The sequence below is a fragment of the Camelus ferus genome, chromosome 6, assembly GCF_009834535.1.
Source record: "Camelus ferus isolate YT-003-E chromosome 6, BCGSAC_Cfer_1.0, whole genome shotgun sequence".
Lineage (NCBI taxonomy): Eukaryota > Metazoa > Chordata > Mammalia > Artiodactyla > Camelidae > Camelus > Camelus ferus.
This window is the reverse complement of record NC_045701.1, coordinates 65,603,429-65,624,699: the sequence shown is the minus strand read 5'-3', so window position 1 is coordinate 65,624,699 and position 21,271 is coordinate 65,603,429. Positions and strand designations below refer to the sequence as shown.

The window sequence follows — 21,271 nt, the reverse complement described above, 5'->3', positions numbered from 1 at the left end:
GTGAAGAAGAGGAACCTGGCTCTGATTTGGAGTTTTTGAAGAAATCTTGCTTTGATGTGGTCCATCCCAGCTTCTTCATTTGCTGGTCCGACAGGGACCACAGTGGCTGTGCCTCCTCAGGGACTGGCCAAGGGGACTCTCTCAGCCAGGGACCCCTAAGAGTGGAGTTTCCCAGCCCTGGCTCTGTGACTCCTTGGGGGTGCCTCCAATTATCTCCAGGGCTACCAGAATCTCCTCAAGGCAAAATTCAAATTTGAAATAAACTGACTGCAAAAATAGACCTATAGAAAAAAAAAAAAAAAAAAAAGAAGCCTAGACCAACCAGTGTTTTTTTGAACAGGGGAGGAGGAAAGAGACTTACAATAGTTTTTAAAGATGCAATTAAGTGATGTGTGGCAGAAGGCCTGGATTCTAGTCTCAGCGCCATCATTTCCTCGCTGTATGACTTTGGACATGTCTCTTAAAGTCCTGACAAAACACAATGAAGATATTCCCTCTAAGGTTGCTGGGAGGACTAAGCAGATGGGGTCCATGAACGTACTTTGTAAATTATAAAGAACCACATAACAGCAAGAGGATCAATGCTGTCTGATCACTTCTGAGCACGAAGTCCTGCATGGTACCTGTCCTGATCCTGCTTTCCTGATAGAGGTGGGGGTCTGATAGGCATCATTCAGGTTTACTCAGCACGCGTACTTCCTTCTCTAGGCCTCAATTTCTGTATTAGTCAGGCTAAACCCGGCCATGCTGCAGTGATAAGTGAGCCCCACGTGTTAGTCGCTTAACTTGATCAAGCTTTATTTCTTGCTCTGATGAGGATGGATAGAAGCTTTTCCATCTTGTAGCCATGTTGTTAAAGCATGTGGGCTCTAAGTCCACCACAGCAGGGGAAGAGAGAGAGAGAGGAGGCCCTCATTGCTTAACTGTTTGGGCCTGGAAGTGACAGGTCACTTAGTAGTCTGTTGGCCAGAATGAACCACATGGTCCCTACCAAACTGCAAGGAGGACTGGGAAATGCAGGGGCAGCACTGGATATTCAGTGAGGACCATGGACTCTGCCAAGGTTTCCTCATCGCTCTGATGGGAGGTTTGGATTAGGCCATCTCAGAGCAGGTATCACCAGGCTCTGGGCTTCTAGGAGTGCGTCAGCCTGAGATCTGGAGGGTGAAATTGCTGGGGGTTCCTACACATGGCTTCCACAGGAAGCGCTGTACACTGCCACCACCACCCCTGCCCAATGAATGTTACTTTCCTCACTTTTCCCCAGATCCACCTCTGAGCTCTTGCCCCTCTGCTGCTCCTCCATGAGCTCCCAAGTCCCAAATACTCCAGCCTGGGAGGTAAAATGGCCTTCATGGGATCTTACATCTGTGCAAATGTTTTGATTTCTGAAAGAAATGGGGCCTGCCTTGACGCAGGACGTTGATGATGAGCTGACAGCCAGCCTGCTGGCAGGCTGGGACCACTTAGGACCCTTGGGCCCTGGGATTCCTTTCCTCTCGCATCTCCGGAGGAATTTAGGACTACTTCTGAAGACCTCCTCCCTGCTTTCTCTTATATCCTTCTCGATCTGTGTGTATTTGCTTGCTACTCCCTTTCCAAAGCTGTAGACATCCACACTGGTCTCAGCCAAGATGGTAAGGATGGTCTACGTGCATTTGAAAGGCATGGTGATCATTACAAGCTGGCATGGGTTCACCAGGAACAACCCTTGGCACCCTCCTTTTTTTTTTTTTTTTTTTTTTTTTGGTGTTAAGTAGTTTTAGTATGACATAAAATAAAAGGTTAAGGCAAAAATCAAGGTGGTGACAAAGTAAGGAAGGAATGGACTGGGGACCAGGAGCCAAACTCAGCCAAGTATCTAAAGAAAGCTTGAGAAAGGAAATCAATTCCAGAGACAGGACAGGGATGTCAACTTTACCATAACATATTTTTTATAAAATTCTGAAAGTCATTTCACTTATTCTTATGTGAGACTAAGCATCTTCTTAAGGAAAATACAGCAAAAACTTCCTAGTCTCAAATCCAAGCAGCATCATTTCAGTCCCTGCTGACTTAGGGAGGGTTTGTGGACAAGTATGTTAGCTTGCACTGGAGTCAAGCTGGGGCACTTCGAGAGATAAATAACTGCTGACAGTATTTTTTTAATGTATGCAAATTTCAAAAATCATTTAGGACATTGAGGGATCCCAGGATGGAATGCAGGCTGTGACAAAATAATCTAACTGTGTTCCAAATGTATGAAATAATCTTACCGTATGGGGTGGAGGAATGTTGCTAATTTCTAAGTGACTTCAGAAGTGAATGTTCCCCTTCCTTTGTTTGCTAGAATATCTGAATTGTCTGGTCAGAAATATGCCGTAGACATAATAGTTTTAAATTTCAGCACAGGCTTATGTAAACTCTCAACGGGCTCTCAGGAGGAGGATAGAAGGTGTTCAGCTAAACCTGTGTGGTGGCATCCTTTCCCAAGCTGCTGGTCTGATCCCAAGCGTGCTCCAGCTGGAGTAACTGGGCTTCTGCCTTTTAAAGAGACCCATACCCACCTGGAATCTCTGTTCTTTTAGAGGGTCTTTATCATGGTAGCCTGGCCTATACTCCACTCTGCAGGAATGTTGGAGGCCTCTCAATATCGCTTCTCCTCAATTACTTATCACCACTGAGCAGCCTTCTAGCTGGGACACTCACCCTGACTTGGTGAGGGACCTCCAAGTCTAAGTGCGTGTACAGCTGGTATCGGCCTCCAGTGCTGCTGTGGAGGTTCTGAAATTCTGTGACATTCTTCTTCCTTCCAAGCAGAGGCGGGATATGTTCCTCCCCTTGAATCTGACAGTCTGGCGACTGCTTTGATTGGAAGAGCATGGAGAAATTGGTGCTCTGTGACCCAAGGCTTGGTCATAAGCAGCTCCATGGCTTCTACCTTCTGGAATATTCACTTGGAGCCCAGCTGCTGGGCTGTGAGCCACACGAGCCACACAGAGAAGCCACGTGTGGGTCTAAGTGGGGCAGCCCCACCTGAGCTCACTTTTGAGTCATCTCAACGTGGATGCCAGACACGTGAATGGAGAAACCTCTAGATAATTCCAGTCCCCATTGTTCAGGTGACCCACCCTTTCCCTGTTGTGTACTTTCCCTAGCGGAAGCCCTAGACATGGTGAAGCAGAGAGAAGCTGTCCGTGCTGTGCTCTGTCCAAATTCCTGACTCACAGAATCTGAGAGCATGATAAAATGGTTGGTGCTTTACATCACCAAGTTTGAGCTGGCTTGATCCATAGCAAATGATAACTATCCATCTTTCTCTAGCCTGGAGATGGGTAGATTAGTGTCAGCTTCCAGGAGGGGAGTCTCTCACAGCCGGCTTTAGGACCCATTACTATCCAACCCCTCTGATGAGGAAGACTTACAGGGAGCCCTAGCAGCAGCAACAATCCAAACGCTGGAAGGATTCTTTGGGATTTGTGGATGTCACACATTGCGATAGGGAGGCAGGACACGGAGGGATGGAGTCAGCATCGTGAAAGACCTCAGCTGGCTAAGATGACCCTAAATCCTGCACTTAGGGTTTAGAATTCAAATGTAGAAAAACAGGGCCAAGTAGGGGTTAGTCAGGCAAAGGGAGGGGTTGATTATCCCAGGCAAGAGGGAACAGCTGGGCAAGATGGGAAACTGGTTTTGGAGTGATGGAGGGACGGTCTGTGGGTGAAACACAGAGACATGGGGAGTGACTCAAGATGAGACTGGTCCATGGGCAGGATCATGTCAGACTGGGTCTCAGGGGCCATGGCAGGAAGTTGTTAAAAAGGTGCTGGGACCCTGGGGTCAGGTTATCCCGCATCCTTGCCTTTGGGAGCTCGGGAGTCTAGTGGATCCGCCTTTTATCATCTTGGGTTAGCAATCCTTGCAGATCCTAAAACTGAACGGAACTAGTTAAGGCAAGACAGCTTCTAAACATACAACCCAGGGACCCAAGGACAAAAATGGCTGGGTTTCTTGGGAATTTATTCTGTTCACGTTCAGTCCACCTATAGCACTGGACACACAGCACGTCGGAGTGATCCCATGGAAAGACCGCTGGACTGGGGGTCCTCCTGACTCCTTCCCCTGGTGAATGGTTTCCCTGGCAGCGCGCCTGGGTTGTGTGATCATGGATCCCCGTCTCACCTGGTTCAAGAGGCTCCTGAAAAGACTGGAATGGGGCGGACCCCGGACGGTGGTGAATTCCTGAGGCTACGTGCCTGAGCCTTTGAGATGTGGGCACTGGGGACACTTCTTTTCCTGCAGGGTCTGGTCTGGGTGCAGGGCCTGGGAAGGGCGAGGACCCTGCCAGCATGTGGCCTCCGGGTGGCTCGGCAGAGGGGGTTTCATGGGTGTCAGTGCAGCACAGCCTGGGCCCGGCCTGGCCTCTAGCTCCCTCTCAGAGTTTATTGGGGGGCCATGCTGCAGCCAGACTCAGTCCTCCTCTAGGCCTACATACCAGGGCTGCAGGAAAAAACTAGAAACTAGACAGCTCAGCTGGCAGTGGCTGTGTATGGAAAGAGAGTTCCCTCTAAACTACATCCTGGGCCCTGTGGATTTGTTTTTTAGGGTCATGAGCTGAAGATGCTTTGGGAAACTCTGAGCGGGAAGGAGGAAAGTCTTTCATGTGCCCTGAAATTTAGAGGGAGAGACCCGCACTGAGCCTGCTAGCTTGACTGATGCCCATCCTCACCCGTGGCTGCCACCTGCAAGAGGCTCTGTAGAGCCGGCCTGTGCACGGGTGGCCCCTGGCCAGGCCCCACCTGTTACTAGTGCTCAGGTGCTGGGCTCTGCAGGGCAGTGGCAGAGAGACAACTGTGGCCACTCTTGGAGCATTGGATTACAACAGACTGCGGCTTTTAATAGCATCACCTTAATTTAATTCTCGTAATCATCCCCCAAATAAGTATTATTCCCATTTTGTAGACAAGGAAACTGAGACTCTGGGAGGTCAGTTAAGGGGTTGACCCAGGCCATACGACTTGTTGGGGCGAAGCCAGGACACAAACACACAACTGCTTGACTCTAAACCAGTGCTCATTACTACCACACAGACTAACTTTCAAAATGTTATTTCAGGGAAGTCTCAGAACAGCAGGTGGAGACCCCCTGGGAACATGACATTGTTGGGGAGGGGGGTCCTGAGCAGTCTGGGTCAAGACATAACTTCAGAGAGGGCTCGAAATATCGGGTGGTGGCCTGGCAGAGGTGCCCACCATGCCTTCCCCACTTCCCACCCAGGCCCTGCCGAGGAGAATGTGGACACCCTTTGACCAGCTCTCAGGCCTCACCCCACCTGTGACTTGGCAGAGAGGTGCCTTTGAGTCCCCCAGACCACATCCTCCCCGCTCAGCTTCCAGGCCACTCGGGCTGGAGGAGGGCAGGAACTGAGGCCTCAGTTCCAGGAGGGAGCCCTGGCCCAGGAGGAGGACAGCCAGGTCTGACGGAGCTGAGGAGGGCTGGGGTGGCTGAGGGAACACCGGGGTGGTGGGGGTGCCCTGGGCACCACTGCCTATTGCTGCCTAGAGCCCCAGGGTGAGGAGGGAAGCCTGCAGCTTGGGTCCTGCCCCTTCCTGGCTCCCAAAGCGCCAGGTGCTCTCTGGGAAGGAAGGAGCATTTCTTTCTCCAAAATGCTGAGGCCTGACCGTGCTCTCTCTCTCTCTGCAACATTACTTTCTCATCTGTGAAATGGGCTGCTGTAAATTCCTCAGGGACCTTGCTGGATATGGTGTCTGAGTATGGAATCTCCTGGGGTGGACAGAAGGGGTTGAAGGGGATCTGAAAATAACTCTGGGTTTGGGTGGGAGTTTTAGGTATGGAGTTGGATGGGAGAGAAACATGGAAGCTGGCTAGGAAGAGCCCTGGAGGTGTTCTGGTCAGGAACCACCTCAGGGTCCTCTCTCTCTCACTCTCTCTCCCTCTTTCTCTCTGTGCAAAAAGGCATCAAGAAACTCCCTACCTGCTGATAGGGTAAGAATTCTAGAATGCTTGTGTGGGTGAAAAATATCTGGGGCACAATACTATATATATGGGATAGTATGCCACCTTTGCACACAAAAAGAATGGAAAGGCAAATATCTATAATCATATTTGCTTGTATTACAGAAAGAGATTCTGGAAAGCTATGGAAGACATTAATAAAGGTGGGTATATGGACATAAGAACTGGACAGATGGGGGAAGGAGTGAGACATTATTTATCACTTCCTAAATTTTTATTTATGACTGTGGATTGTTTTACTTATCAAAAAAATCCTTTTCTACTGTTGACAAACAAACAAACATAACAAAACCAAACCAAACCCCCTAACTCTCAGGTGCTCTTGGGTTCATTGCCTCTGATCGCCTACCCCTATGTCCTGCTCCTTTTTTTGCTCACATTATCATTGCTTCCTTTGCCTTAATTTTTTTTTTTTAAACCTCAGTCCAGTTCCAGGCCTCCTGGTTTAAAATTAACAAAGCTTTCCAACCTAAATTCTTGGTCCCCTTCATCTCACAGAACTTAGGCTCTGAAACCTGATTGTCCAACTCTCTTGGCAAAGGTGAGGCTGTCCCTGGCCTGGGCAACCTGCTCCCCTCTCCAGTCATCTTCAGCGCATCCTTGAACATTCCCTGTCCCTGTCTTGAGTGGGCCTCCCATTCTGTGGGCACAGCTGTGGAAACGCACCTCAGCCATTGTTCATCAAATAACCGATCCTCACCTACTTTCTGGTTCTTCTGACATCTCTTGGTCCTTTCCTCCTCAGACTAAGTACCCTCGATTCCTACGACTAATTCTACAACCCAGTCATCACTCCTGAAATCACTCTGAGCATGTCTCTTCATTTTTAGAGCCTCCGTTTTTTGAGAGGCAAAGCCCTAAGTACCTCGAGAGCAATGAGGAGATCCCAACACGGTTTCTCTCTGCCTCTCTGCCCGCATCCCTGTTGAGGCAGCATTCAAATCTCTTATTTGCCATTGCATTTTGCAGTTCATGGAGTGTTACCATCCCCTTTACCTTAGTCCATCAGACCTTCTAAGTGTCTTACTATTTCCACTGATTCAGGTTAGGCTTGGCCCACTGTGGTTTTATTTAGATCATCTTTATTATACCTGTGGGTAGATCTTATAAGAGGCCTTGGCACTGGTTTACTTGTGGGTTTCCTTTTGAAAGGTCAGTGTGAAACAGGAAATGTGACTAAGAAAATCTTCCTCCATGAAGCTTCACTTCATTAACTGGAAAAAGGCACCCGTCCCCACTCCCCCAATACTTACTCATGACCCAAACAGACACATTTCAAAAGATTACATAGTTCCCCAAACACTGAAACGTGCGTACTAAGGCTCATGTGTGGAGTGAGCAGTGATTTGTCAGACTGGCCTTGTCTGGGTTTTGTCCCTGAGCCAATTCGTGTGGCCTGTCACTGTTCTTTATAGAATCTGAGGATGACTAGGGACCTGGGAGGTCTTGGTGGTTGACCAAGGAGGGGAGTGGAGCTTAGGCACTGGAACAGTTGGCAGAACTGACATGGATAAATGCCGAGCCAGAATGGGAATCCAGGTCTCCTGATCTCAAGCGACATTTGCCCAATTAAACCACATGCCTACCTCCTTCAGATTCTGGAGGGGTCCCCTGCATCTTTATTCTTATAGCACATAAGGTGGTGCTGCAGTGTGGACATGTGGTTGCCAGGAGAGGGCCCTGGACAAACAATCCAAGCTTCCGGACTGCGCTTCCTTGGGGAGGCAGGAGCTGTGGCTCTTGGGATTGCCTGCTTTGGTTTCCTCATCTGTAAAATAGAAAAATAACAGTTCTTATCTTACAGGATTATCATGAGGTGAAAATACATTAATGCCCAGAAAACTTTTAGTACAGTCTTGGTGTGTGATCCCTTTGTAAATGTTAGCTATTATTATTCTGATGGGTTGGTCAGCTTTCCTCCATTCTATTCAACAAGAAGTTGGCACCAACTGTGGCCTTTGCTGGGGCTGTGAAAATGGCCACATTGAAGCTCCACCTTAACCCTGGCCAGTCTCCCAATGGCCAGCAGTTTGTCTTAAGAAAAGCTGAGAAAAGGAATATAGATGGTCCAATGCACAGTCAGCGCTGGTGGGGGCTGGGCTGTGTGGCTCGGAGCCCACCTCGGAGAGGGCCTGGTTCAGGGCTGTCAGCAGTGCCCAGTTCCCAGAGACCTCGGGCCCAGTGTCGAGTCTGCCTTGGCACCTGATACTGTGATGGGGAGAAAAGATGGAGGAGCAGGAGCTGGGGCTCCAGGTACCTGGACCAGATGCAGAGAGGGAGTGTGGAATGACATGAGGGGAGCCATGGCCAGGCTCAAGGGTGCTGAGTCCTGGTTTGACTCACCCTTCCATCTGCCGTGTGCTCTCTCAAAGCCTCTGTCTGCATGCTGGGAAATTCCTGGCTGGGGGGAGGAAACCCCAACCCTAAAAGGCATGTAGACACTTCTTCAGAGCTTTGAGTTGCCTCATTCTGCCTGACAACTTCCTGAAATTGTAGTCTTGCCACACCAGAGGAAGGATGGACCATATGCAGCGTGGGACTCTGTGTCAGCAGGATTTCATAGAGAGGGAGCCAGAGCCAGAGCCACAGTGAATGCGTGAACAATTAACAGGGCCGAACTTTTCATACAACTTCTTTTTATTGCACACGTCCATGCCTTATGTACCAATCTGCGGTCTTCCACTGTGAGCACGAACCTTTGATTTTGTCAGCCCACGTCTTCCTCTTCCCCAACTGCCTACACACCAGGATCAGGGACACTCTTTCAGGGAGCAAAGCAGGTGTGCCCAGGAACAGAGACACTCTTTGCAGACCATCCACTGCATCCCGTCAGTACGTAGGCCCGGCTTGTGTTCATTTGCATTATTGTTGTCTGCTGAGTGACAAGAGCATTTTCTTTCTCCATCATTCTTGATGGAGAAACCAACAATCCTTACTTGGATGCACTCGGGTGGACATCTGCCACAGCTGGTTGGCTTGCTGCAAGTGGAGGGGGCTGATGGTTTCTTAGAAATTTGCTCTGATGTCAAGCATTTCTCAATAAAACTGGAAAAAAATAGGACACATGCGGCACATAGCAGGCATTCAGTAAATACAATTACTACCCAAGGGGAAAGAAAAGAAAAAGAAATTTTGCTGTTTCTAAATGGGATCAAAATAATCCTTAAATTCTTTTATGATTCTTTACCTGGGGGTCATTCAATCTTAAAATGATAGTGGGCCAAACTTTTCATTGATTTCTAGATGATTTGTGATGGAATTAAATTCTTGAGTGAAAAATATGCTGTGGTAAACTTAAAAGCAAGACTGCATGGTACTTCCCATCTACTAACCTAGTATTTAACTGCATTGTGTCTTTCATTAATAAATAATTTTTTTCTTTTTAAAAAAATGGAAGTATAATTGATTTACACCATTGTGTTAATTTCGGGTGTACAGCAAAGTGATTCAGTTATACACAGACAGATATATATTCTTTTTCAGATTCTTTTCCATTTTAGGTTATTGCAAGATATTGAATATATTCCCCTGTGCTATACAGTAGGTCCTTGTTGTTTAGCTATTTGTATACAGTTAAACACATTTTGTCTTGATTTTCCTATTTTTTACTATGAGTTTCCTTGCTTTCCTTCCAGAATTCTTTATGCAGATCTGGGAAGGAACAGTAGAGGGAAAAAAGCAGGAGTCGGTTTGGGGGTTTTAAATGGGGAAGAGTAGACATTTCTAGGTCCCAACATCCCTAATTGTCTAAATGTCTAAATTCCTAAATGTCTTCTGAGCCTCAGAAAATAGCTCTTGGCTGCTTCGCCATCTGGAAGTGGTACCTGCTTCTCCGCTCACCCCTGGGCCTCAGCCACAGCCCTGGAGCACCCCCTACTCCCAGCCTCCTGGTTGCAGGCTGCAGGGAAGATATGTGCAGGAGGGGTGGGAGCCTCACAGAGCCTGTCTTTCCCAATTAATTCCCCAAGGGGAACAAAGCCTTATTTCTTTCCTCTCCATTCCCAGGCATTGACTGGGGAAAAGCAATCCTTGGCAGCTCAGGGGTTAAAAATAAAACACAGCGAGGTGGGGAACAAGCCAGGCAGCTGCAGCAGCTCCTTAGAGCCCACTCCAGGCTCAATAGAGGCCCCAGCAACTCCTTGGAGACTTGAACCCTGGGCAATGGAATTTTCCCTTGCATGGAGGCTTTGTCCTCTGGAAAAGGCCAGGGCCAGAGGAGGGCCTGGGGAGCACTGATCTCCCCGAGCAGCAGGCAGGGAGCTCCTGAGAGCCCAGGGGCTCCCTGCCACCCAGCTGGGGTTGGGTGAAAAGGCAACGAGGGTGCAGCCCACTTCCCCCCTACTTTGAGAAAATGGGGGGTCTGATGGGGGGCTTCCAAAAGCCCGGGCACCAGTTGTTACCCCGCTCCTCAGCCCCAACCAGCCAGTCACTGGGATGGAATAAAAGGCTTGGTTCCCTTGGCAACCACAGGGGCTATGGTCTTTCATGGAGTATAAGATGGGCTTGGGGTGGGGGGTGGGGGGCAGTGAGGCGGAGGGGGGATGGGCAGCCTGTTTACCAGTGCCGCCCATTTAAGGGAAGCTTTTGTAGGTTCTGGCCTGGGAAATTGGGAAATACAGGATACCCTAAGTGTGGGGGATGTTCTTAACCCTTCCCAGTTTTGAGCCACAGCTGGTGGTCCACAGTGGGAATGGGACCTTGCAGGCCTCACATTCACTTCACCGACGGCTCAGGAGAGTTCAGCAGAGCCTACCTTTATAGGTACCAAGGCCTGGCCCTGCTCTGTAACTGGAGACCCCTGGAAGTGTTGATAGATGCTCCAGCTCATAGAGAGCTATTTGTGAAGCAGAGATTAGAATAGCAGGCGCCTGTCTCCTGGGTCTGATCTCAATGGACGAGACAAAGCTATTTTTAATATCAAGCCAGAGGGTTGCTGAAATATGGACAAAGTGCAGAACCTGGGCTGACTTTGTCTCAAGCACTAGGCTTTGTGAAAGGAGTTAAAAAATCTATACACATACCAAACAGATGCGTTTAGCCTCAGTGAAAACAAGTGATAAGGGCTGGGGGACCTTGACCCAGGACTTTGGATGAGAGGTGCCAGCATGTTGTCACTAGCACAGATGTGCATGAGAATGCTGGTGTAACCCTCTGGGGTCTTAGGTCGTGAGGACTCGCAACCTGGCACTGACAGAAAGCAATTTATGATGCCCTCAAAAGTGTGGCATCTGGAACAAGCGGACTCAGTAAAGTGATCTGGTGGCTTAAGAAGAGAGATGAATAGTATAAAGCAGTACACTGTTCAGGACTCTTAAAATGATTTGTGAAAAACAAAAAAACAAAAACAAAAGGCAAACCCCTATCTGGCATAGCCCGGCAGTTCTTGGAAACAGTGAGAACTGGGGTCATGACTGCTCCTGGCCAAAGGCTTGCTTGATTCTTTTGCTTTTGCCTGAAGATCTGGGGGTCCAGAGGGTCAGGGGACAGGTCGCCGTGTTTTCCTTAGAGAGTGGCTAGGGCCGTCATCAGTGAAGTACTTCCTCGGGCACATCAGGGTCAGGTCCTTCAAAGCTCAGCTCCGGTGGGTGGGTCTCATCTGAAGGACACAATTTGAGGAAACCTCAAGGGTGGGCCCTCAGATGAGGAAACACCTGGGGGGCAGGTCCTGCATCAGGAAACAATCCCGAGATACCACTATAGGTGCTTTGCATGTGTGACCTCTGGCCAATCAGATGGCCACCTGCTCTAGTAATCATCATCAAAATAATAATAATAAAAAGGTCACGGAATCCCTTATCACCTAATTAATTTACTTACTGACTGGTGGATTGGCAGAGAACAAGTCTGGGCGATGCCAAATGGCCATCTATTTGGAAAATATACAGAGAATGGGAACTCAGAGAAGAGAAACTAACATGAGTTCACCTTTGGAGCCCTCTTGTGTATATATAATCTCATTTTAGTTTTATGACAATTCAGGGAAGTTGGTGTGATTATTATCCCCATTTGTAGATGAGAATACCAAGGCCTGTGTATGTTAACTAACTTAGGCAAGATCTCTTAGCTGAAAATGGAGAGTTTTTTTTAAAATCTACTATTTTATTTTTATTTTTTTCAGCTTGATTTTCTTCTATTATTTTGAAGCATAGTTAAAATTTTTATAATGATTATTTTTAAAATTTTAAACAAATTTATATAATTTTAAAGGCTACTTTTCACTTGTGGTTACTATAAAATATTGGCTATATTCCTTGGGTTGTATAATAGATCCTTAAGCGTACCTTACACCCAGCAGTTTGTACCTCTTAATCTCCCACCTCAATACTGCTCCTCCTTCCCCTTCACTGGTAACCACTAGCTTGTTCTTTGTATCTTGAGTCTCCTTCTTTTTTGTTATATTCACTAGTCTGTTGTATTTTTTAGATTCCACATATTCGTGGTATCATACACTATTTACCTTTCTCTGTCTGACTTATTTCACTTAGCATAATGCCCTCCAAGTCCATCCACGTTGCTGCAGACGGCTAAGTAGTCTTTCATTGCATATATATACCATATCTTTATCCATTCATCTGTTGATGGGCACTTAGGCTGCTTCTATATCTTGGCAATTGTAAATGATACTGCTCTGAACATTGAGATGCATGTATCTTTTCAAACTCGTGTTTTTTTGTTTTTTGTTTTTGTTTTTGCTATATACCAGGGGTAGAATTGCTGGGTCATATAGTAGGAGAATTGGATTTTGAATCCTATCGGATGATCTTAGATTTATATGACAGCTGCTTTCAGAAATGAAATCTCAGTTGATTCTCAAAACTACTATTGAAACACTAGATTATTCTCATTTGCAGCCTCAGAAGCAGATGATTGTGGAGTTTAAGCGGCTTGCCTTGATCACAAGACTAGTCTGTAGTCAAGCTCTGACTGCTCTGGGGCTTTTCCCACCGTGGCGTGTAGCCTGGACTCACGTTCCGTTCTCTTGCATCTAAGAAGATTGGAATGTGCATCCTTCACTCATTCATTTATTAATTCAGTCTTCAACCAATATTTGCTAAGTACCTATCATGAACACGGCATCAAGGGGGATAGAAAACAAATTAGAGTTTTAAAAAGTCCCTGTGAAGAAAAGGATTGTATCATCTCACTGTCCTGTGTCTGCATCTGTCCTGTGACTGCATGGCTGTCAGTGGAGATTTTCTGAAATCAACGTGCTAACTGATGTGTCTTGTTCAGTAAGTTGATACATTTCCAGTGGGAGAACTAAAACATTGAGAACTAATGAATCAAGACACTCCCAGGGCGCCTCGCTCCTTAAAATGGACAAAGTGATTCAACAAGCTTTGACGGGACTCACAGTGGCACCCAAGCAGAGGTGGAGGGAGTTGAATTCTGCTAAGGCTCCCTTGGGCAGTCCATGCTTGCACAGCCCCTCAGCCTAGCTAGCATTCCTGTGTCCCCTGGTCCTCATAGACTCTGTTGTCAGGGGGCCCCTCCCATTGACAAACTTCCTCCCCATATCTGATTTCATGGTCCAGCTGCTTCCTGGACAGGACCAAACACTTATCAGATGCCTAAACTTATATTGGACCAAGTCAGGGTGTATGCTGGTCATATTCCCTATTCACCTGTCTGTACAGGATTACTTATTAAAGATGACTTTTCACACGGAACTACCAGGGGGAAAATTTACCCTCTAAGTAACAGAAGCCACTCTCATATGTACAGGGAGGCCAGAAGCATTTAAAGACAAGTGGGACATGATTGTTGCCCATGAAGGACATGCAGGGTCAGGCAGGTCCATGAACAAAATTCCCACCCCTGTCCATATGGCCATGAATTCATTCATTAATTCATATGGATCAAGGTGCAGGCATTTATGAGTTCAAGGTGGAGGGAAGCTTGGGAGTTTTTATAAGGAAAACCGAGATGATAGAGGAATGCTGGGGACGGGCTTTGAAGGGAATAGGTTGATTCAGGCATTCATTCAACAAATACATAAACTGAACACTTTCGCGGGGAACTGGTACTTGAGTCCTTGTTTGTGTGGTGCTGGTGTTGAGTAGGTTTCTGTGGATTGAGGATGGGACCAGGTTGCACAGGCTCTGGAGATGACCTCTGAGAGGGCAGAGTGGGGACAGGGAGGATGAAGAACACGGCCGTTGAATTCTAACATTCACCGCGATCTGCAGGGCTTGGGTTTTGACACCCAGGGGACGTGACAGGGAGACACAGTTGCCATCTCTGATAGGAAACATTCTAAATTTTAGAGGTTCGATCCAGAAAGCTTTCAAGTTCTCTGTGGTACACATCAATGACTCTGTTCTTTATAAATGGGTCCTAAGCCTTTTTTATCTTTAATATTTTGCTCTTGCTTTACTTTATCTTATTGTTCAATTTCTGCCTCTTTTTCCTTCTGCCTAGCTTCCCCTCCCCAAGTAGAATTGCTGGACTTGGCAAATCAAAATACAAGGCCCTCAGGTAAATTAAAAAAATTTCCCTGTCATTGTTTTGTTTATGATAACTTTCTGGTTCGCTAGTGCTGCAATATGCCACTGTTGCTTAAGCTATATCTTTAATTAAGTATTAATAAAATATGCATTGGATAATTATTCCAGCAATTTTATTACATAATTAGTGAACAAGTTAACATAAAATTTCACTATGAGACGTTATATAAAGTTTAGTGTGTGCATATGAGTAACTTAATTTAATAACTGAAATCATCCTGAAAATAAGGATTTTTAATGAAGATAAGAAAAAAATAAGAAGGATTTTTCAATCCCTCTCCCTCAGATAAATTTTAATTTCAGATAAACAACAAATAAATTTTTTTAGTCTAAGTATATCCCAAAGAATATATGGGACATACTTATGCTAAAAAATTATTTATTGGGTACCTGTATCTGGGTGTCCTGTATTTTATCTGGTAAACCTGCCTTCCAGCCCCCTACACCTAAATCTTTTTGAATTTATGTTTATTTCCTGTCAGTAAGCAATACCACTCAGGGCAGGGTTTCAAGTTTATCGTCTTCTGTGTGAAGCAGTATCCTGAGTTGTCTCCACCTCGCCTCACTAAGTGTCTCTTTTCAGATATTTCAGAAAATGGCGTTATCTTTGCTGAGTTTATTTTCTCTTCAATGCTATAGGGGTCCATGTTCACATTTGGCTTTTCAAACAGGAGAGTGCCAGGCACATCACCCAATTTTTTCCATGGCTGATTTTTTGTGTCCTTTCTATCTCTCTGGTCACTCCTCCTCAGGACTTTTGCGAGAGACTTCTGAATGGATAATATCCATTAATACCAGCCATCCAGATGTGAAGACCCAAGGGGATTAAATACTGGCAGGATAAGATTCTCTGAGGTTTTCTCAGTTCCCTTTCTGCTAATGCCCACAATAGTAAAAACCAAATGTCTGTTGAGCAAATATAAGGTTGATAAGGACCATAAGATGGCATAGGTCTGCTTGATAGAATCCTTGAAGTCTATATCTTTTGTCCTTTTCCAAATTGTGTATGTATGTTAGTCTGATAACAAGCCAGTGAAACAGTTGAGAGAATGAAGGAGGGAAGGCAGGTAAGAAAGGTCATACTGTGGTTTTGACAGTGCTTTCGTTGTAAGAGAATCCACGATGGGGATGGAGGCCGTGTTAGGAGGGTAGAGGTATGATTTTTATTCCTCTTTCCTGCTTTCCAGGCATTATGCACTGTAGTTCTCTCATTTAAAAAGAAAACAAAAACATTGAAAGAGTGATTAAATTTCCATTTTTTAAAAAAGTGCAAGGTCTTGCTATTAAAATGACTATAAAAAGAAAACATGGCATTATAAAGTTATCAAAACATGCAAATGCTTTATAAACTTCTCATGCTAGTTTCTGAGTGACTGTGCCATGATTACATAGCTAGAAGGTAGCGTTGCTGGAACTGGAATTCATTTTTGCCTGGCATACAACCCAGGCCCTTCCATTATATCACAGCAGAAATTTCCCAGTTGGGTCTTGCAGGAATATATCTGTTCAGAATCTCAGGAGCAAGAACCACATGGATTTAAGCACTTTGTTACTAAATGATTTCTCTGCAGTCTGACATCTAGCATTGCTCCCCTACACAATTATTGATTTTCACAATATTGATTCTTTAGCACAAAATTTCTAGAGCCTATGAATGAATCAGCAATGAAAAGTTGATTGTAATAATAGTTACTGTTTCCTGGATGCCATGTGGCAAGGACAGGGATGACATTTTAACTTAATTAATTTGATCCTTGCAACACAGATTCTAGCCCCATTTTGTAGAGGAGGAAATGGAGATTCAGGGGTATTAAGAACACACAGCTAGTAAGTCTGAAGGCTGAGAGTCAGAACTAAGACTAGTTAGGTGCAACATGTTTCATCCGATGCTAATCCTTTAAAAATTCAGCAGCCCCCATTGAGGGCAGTGCTTTCCTCCCGTGCTTCCTCTCTAAGCAGTGGATAAGCAGTCCCCACTGCTCACAAGCCCAGTAAAAGAAGGGAAGGAGAAGGAACACTTGGACTGAACCATCATCCATAGTGTTGACTTAACCTTTTAGATGCCTCCAATTAAGCGGAGAGGCAACTCTCTGAAGGAACCACCGATTCCAGATCTTTCTCAGGCACCCTGTTAAATGATCCCTTCACTTGGGGTTTGTATTGTGAAGGTTGCACAGGAAATCAGCTTCTTCATTTCTTCCCAGGCCTTGGGAAGGCCATTTTCCACATTAAACAGAGCATCGTACATTCCTGAGAACGCCTCTCCCACAGACTTGTTTTGACAAGCAGGAGGGAAGATGGGAGGCCCATAGAATGGGCTGCATGATAACCTAAGAGGACCTAGGAGAGCCCTTTCCGAAGCAACGGTTGATTATTTCCAGCTCCCTCTGAAGCTGGGCTTCTCCGAGAGCAGCAGTTATCAAAGGGAGACACACGGCTCTCTAACTGCCTTCACCCTTGTCAGAGGTGTGTTCAGAGGCTCCTCTCACCCTGAGGGTGACCTGCTAATGTCCATGCTTCTGGTCAAAGGTTTGTTTATGTATTTCATTAAATAGGTTGAGCATTTATCAACCATTATTGGTATTTCATAACCATTCCTCTGGGTGTTGTAATTAGCATTCTTTTGCATTCTCGAATTCTGACATATGATTTTTTAAATAGGATACTTTGGTTTCAAGATCATGCAATTTCCCCCTTTATGTATTTGCATGGGAATGTAAAAAGGAATTGGGGAGAGAGGGTTCCCCTAGGGTTTTTACTCATAGTGCCTTCTTTCCAGAAAGCCCCATTTAGCATTATTTTGGCAGTCGGTTTTATCACAAGTTATAGATTTCCCTTCCTTTATATCTCTGGGGCAGGCATTCCTTTCTATTTTATAGGCAAGGAAAGATTATTGCCTTAAAATCTTAGCAATTTTGCTTCCTCACCAGAATAGTACTTTTATCATTAGGTAGCAAGACTATCTACACAGATTTATTTGGTAAAGATTCTATTCAAAGGTCTGGGTACTGATTAACGCTGCTTGGCCCACTGAACAATGGGTGTAACCTGGGCTTGATAAACCAAATAAGACCTTTGTCTTGTTTTGCTGGCTGCTCAAAATTGCCTCTATCATAAAATCATTCCGCCTCCAAGGAGAGGCCAAGATTCTTCTTGAAAAGATCTGGCTTTTATTTCCTGGCCCTGATGGATAGTTGAATACAAGTGGGGTGCTGATAGGAAAGGCCTTGGGGTCACGTGCATGTGTGCTTGTGAGTGTGAGCGTATGTGTGTCTAAACACACTTGTGCACATGCTCACCAGCATCCAGGTTGTGGGGGACGAGATGGTGAAGCAGTTAGTTTACCTCCATATCAGGTAAGGCTTGAACACAGACTGTTTCCACCCGGCTCTTGCTCTGAGGTATCCACAGCCTCTTCCTCTCCTGCCCTGGTCTGGGCCACTTTGCCCAGGTGGATAAAAAAAAAAAAATGACTAAGGAGGCTCGAGATCCAACAGTCTCCTGAAAGAGCCATCCTTCTAGCCACATAGGTACCTGGAGAATAGCTGAGTGAGCCTGAGTATGTGACTGATTAGCACGAGCCCACCTTTCTCCTGGGAAAACCACTTGGGCTTGTTCCAGATTAGGGTCAACAGGGTCACATTTATTTCCTAAAAATACCCATACTTGGTAAAAACTTTTTTTTTTTTTTTTTAAGTAGACTCCTCCGATAGCATAGTGCATATCTTACGTTTCTCAGAAGCACTGTCTGTACCCTTGGGCAAATCACCAAGAGTGGGTTCCCTGCCCCAGCCCCTGAATGAAGATCTGGTTTTCAAGACAAGGGAAAGAAACATTAGGAAGACTCCACTCCAGTGAATCTGAGGCCTGCTTTTGGCTGTGTTTGATAATGGATTGTTTGGAGGAACTGGGAATGCTTAGCCTGGGGGAAAATACTCTCGGAGGGGATCAGGGTTACAGCCTTAAAATACCCAAAGGGCTCTCATGGAGAAGAGGAAATAGATTTGTTCAAACTATGACTGAAGGTTGGAAGTTTCCAGAAGGAGTATTTTGGTTCCATATAAGAACGACTATCTAACAATCATCCAGCAATGAATGGAAAGCTTCCTCAGAGGTGCTGAGAAAGGGTTCTGTCTCAGGACCGGGCAAACAGAGGACAGACAGCAGGGATGTTGTAATGTGAATTCCAGAAGTAGGCGTAAGGTTCAACCGATGACCTCTGAGGTGCCCTCCAGCTCTAAGATTATATGATTCTATATCTGTAATTTTCCATTTCCCTATTAAGAAGAAATTTTCCACTTCCAAAATTGTTTTAGTATTTGATAAAGGTTGTGGGATGATTTCTGCCCTGTTTGCTTTAATGTGGGGCTTATTCCTTTGCCCCATGGCTTAACAAGACATAAATACATCAGTGCCATTTGTCAGGCAGAGGATATGGGAGTTTACTGCTGGATAGGAAGGTCTTGTTTACGTGGGACCTTTTGCGGAGGGATCAGGAACTCCATATCTTGTCTCACAGCACTGGGAGTCTCTGAAATTCCTCCACCCAAAGGGCCTGGGCATCTTACCCCAGTCCTGGGTGATGGATGCCACAGAAATTGTTTGGAGTTGGTCTGGTCCTTTTACCAACTGCCTCAGCAGTTTTCTCAGCATCCTCCTGATCCCCTACAATTCCAGATCCTTCTCATGGAGCCTGGATGAGATGACTATCCTAAGGAATTTCCTGAAATTCCTACCCAACTTGAAGACAGAGTAAACTGTCTTTGAAAAATAACTGACTCTTTCAAGTTCTCCTTTCAGCTAAATTTCAGACTAAGGGCAATGAACCATGGTGCTCAATGTGATTAGTCACCGGAGGGGTGCAAACTAAAACCACTGGGAGATACCATTGCACAACCATCAGAATGGCTACAACTTAAAAAGACTGACGTATTCAAGTGAGGTGAGGATGGAGAGCAACTTGGAACTCTCATGCATTGCTGATGGGACTGTAAGTTGGTACAACCACTTTGGAAAACTGTTTGTCAACATCTACCAAAGCTAAAACTATCCCAGGATCCAGCAATCCCACTCCTAGGGATATACTAAGAGAAATGAGCTCATATGTCTTCCAAAAGAGATGTGCAAGACTCTTTTTGAAATTTTACTCATAATAACCCCAAACAGGAACCAACAAAATGCCCACTAATAGGGAGAATAAATAAATAGATTGTAGCATAGTCATGTAATGGAATAGTATGCAGAAATAAAAAAGAACAAACAATTGAAACAACTCATACCACAACTTTTTTTTTGAATGAAAGAAGCCAGACTCAAAAGAGTATATACGTCATGATTCCATGACATGAAGTTAAAGAACAGGAAAAGGAATCCATGATGATGCAGAACTGTGATTACTTTGGGTAGAGGGATAGTGACTGTGAGGTGGAAATGTTCTATGTCTCAGTCTGGGTGGTGATTTCATAGGTGTATACATTTGCAAAAATCCATCAAGCTGTTAATTTAAGATGAGTGCACTTCAAAACTACAGTGAGATACCACTTCATTTCCTACCACCAGGAAGGCTAACACAAAAAAGGCAACAACAAGGGGTGGTGAGGATGAGGGGAAATGGAGTCTTCGAGCATGTTTGCTGGGATTATAAAGAGGTTTTTAAGAAAACAGTCTGGCAGTTCCTCACAAAGTTAAACATAGAGTTACCATATGGCCAGCGATTCTACGCCTAGGTATGTACCCAAGAGAATTGGAAACATATGTCCACATAAAAATCTGTACATAAATGTTCATAGCAGCTTTATTCATGGTAGCCAAAAAGTGGTTACAACCCAAATGTTCATCAACTTATGAATGGATAAACAAAATGTGGTCTGTCTATAAAGAGGATTATTCAACAATAAAAGGGAGTAAAGTGCTGATACACTCTACAACGTGTATGAAACTTGAAAACACGTAAAGTGAAAGAAGCTGGTCACAAAGGCCACATGTTGACTGATTCTCATTTATATGAGGTGTCCGGAATAGTAGATGGAAAGTAGATTAATAGCTGACAGGAGTTAGGGGGAGGAGGCAATGGGGAGTGATGACTAATGGGTACAGTATTTGGGGGGAATGAAAAGGTTCTTAAATAGTGGTGATGGTTGCACAATTCTGTGGATATAGTAGAAACTACTGAATTGCATACGTTAAAAGGGTGAATTTTATGGCATGTGAATTATATTTCAATAAAGCTGTTATTAAAATAAGATTGGTGCACTCTTCTCTGTGTATTTACAGCTCAAAAAAAAGGGGGAGTGAACAGTAAAGGTGAAATCTTCAACTAAAACCAAACCAAAACAAAACAGGGGAAGAGGTGTGGGTTAAGAAGAGAGCTGATTTGCTTGAACATCTTCTCAAAGTGCCAAGTACTCTGTGTGCAGCATTTCACTTAATTGTCAGAGAACTCCTATCACAGATGCATTCCCAAATTAAAGATGAGGAAACTGTCTTCTTCAGAAATTTGCTGAGGTTTCCAAAGCCAGGACTTAGGGCTCAGTGTTGTTCCTTCTCCATTTTACTGCTCTGTCCTCAGATATAGTCCCACTAGAGTCTAGACTTGGTTTCAGAGAGGACTTTGTCTGGGACATTCATTTGGCAGAAGAGGACCCTGAGACTCAGACACGTGATGTGACCTGTGTAAGACTCACAGCCAACCTGTGGCAAAGCTGGGTTAAACCCTCATGTCCCTGCATAGAATTCTTTTGTTAATAGCC

General features: G+C 45.2%; 1 long non-coding RNA gene across 5 annotated transcripts in view; it reads left to right on the top strand.

Moving 5' to 3' along the window:
• LOC116664319 overlaps positions 1–21,271 on the top strand; it is a 72,159-nt gene that overhangs the window by 24,105 nt on the left and 26,783 nt on the right. For 3 of the 5 annotated variants that reach the window (XR_004320795.1, XR_004320791.1, XR_004320793.1), the window contains one exon: positions 6,121–6,158. The exons of the other annotated variants lie outside the window; for them this stretch is intronic. This is a non-coding gene — a long non-coding RNA (uncharacterized LOC116664319). The remainder of the gene's footprint in view (positions 1–6,120; positions 6,159–21,271) is intronic. 5 annotated transcript variants of the gene reach the window in all.